Source organism: Pygoscelis adeliae, unplaced genomic scaffold, assembly GCF_000699105.1.
Source record: "Pygoscelis adeliae isolate BGI_AS28 unplaced genomic scaffold, ASM69910v1 Scaffold156, whole genome shotgun sequence".
NCBI classification, from domain to species: domain Eukaryota; kingdom Metazoa; phylum Chordata; class Aves; order Sphenisciformes; family Spheniscidae; genus Pygoscelis; species Pygoscelis adeliae.
Window position 1 is genome coordinate 2,834,261 of NW_008825016.1, and position 1,279 is coordinate 2,835,539.

General features: G+C 40.4%; 1 protein-coding gene across 1 annotated transcript in view; it reads right to left on the reverse strand.

Moving 5' to 3' along the window:
- The window catches only part of ST6GAL2 (ST6 beta-galactosamide alpha-2,6-sialyltranferase 2), a 24,226-nt gene that overhangs the window by 12,744 nt on the left and 10,203 nt on the right, over positions 1-1,279 (reverse strand). The gene's annotated exons all lie outside the window — the stretch shown is intronic.

A 1,279-nucleotide genomic window follows, 5' to 3' on the forward strand; every position in this document is an offset into this window, starting at 1 on the left:
CCTACTAAAATATTTAAAATGCATCTATAAGAACAGTAGCTAGTTATCAAATGAGCTGGATATGACTCCCAATAAGCTTGTCTTACTGCCTTGTTTCCTTAAAGCTAATAACAACATTACCAAAATGTCTAAGCATCTCCTTTGGAAAAGAACAATATAAATAAAATTCCCAGTACAGGTGAAGGAGACAAATTTGCATCTGTACACACAAAGTGTATATATCTGTACAGCTTTTGTTGTTAATGGTCTTTCTTGTTTAATGATTGATATTTTCAAAGCATTCTCTGCTTGAAGGATATTTTTTGTCAGGAACATTTAGATTTGGGGTTGAAGATTACTGTTCTATTATTATAGTGAAATTAACTCCCTTTCTTCAAAGAAAGCTTTTGATGTGTTCCTAATATGTGGTGTAAGTACAGATTGACAGCACAATGATCCTCTTCACTATTCTTATGATCAGCAGCTGTTAACCTATTTTTATCAACAACTTCATTACTCCAAGAAATGCTTTCGCAAAATATGAATGCTGCTGGTGAGATCATTCCACATGAGCAAACTTCTCCTTATGAATTTTTACAAGCAGGTTCCAGAATCTCACTTCAAGAAGAAACCAACTGCCAAGCCATCCTCCTCCAACACACAAGGCCTCCTCTTCTTTCCACTCATGCTCCAGGTAAGCACAACCCACTCAGGTCATAGATGGGCATCTCCCAGACACCTTTACGTCATCCCTCTGAGAGCTTTAGCATGCTCCCTAAGGCCTTTGGTGGGCTCCACAATATCCTGGGATGCCACTGCTGTATACAGAGCCCAAGATAAGTGCTCAGAACTGGTTTTCCCATGTCGGATGCAATCTCAAGTATCTTCGCTTTCAGATTCAGATAGAAAGAATAAAAAGAGCATTTTCTGACTGCAGCAAATACATAGGCCAATATCACAACGTCAAGGAGGAAAGGATGGAGTTTCCAAAGCGGAAGACAGTATTTGGAGCTCTACTGCCCTCTGTGTCTCTAGACATAAGCAAGGAAGACCCTGACTCAGCCTTGCTACTCTGACTACTTGCATCCTTTAGACATTCACGATCAGGACCTGCTATGCATCAGGTAAGTCGTTATGCTGTGTGAACTGTGGGCACAGTGCCAAATTATCCCCCAAGAAACACTAAGGAAGGACCAAAAAATACAGTGAAACTCTATTCCTTCAAGTGTAAGAAGAAGAAGAAGGATGCTTTGGGCACTTTCAGACTGAGCACTGGAAGCCATGACAGGGCATGGGAAAT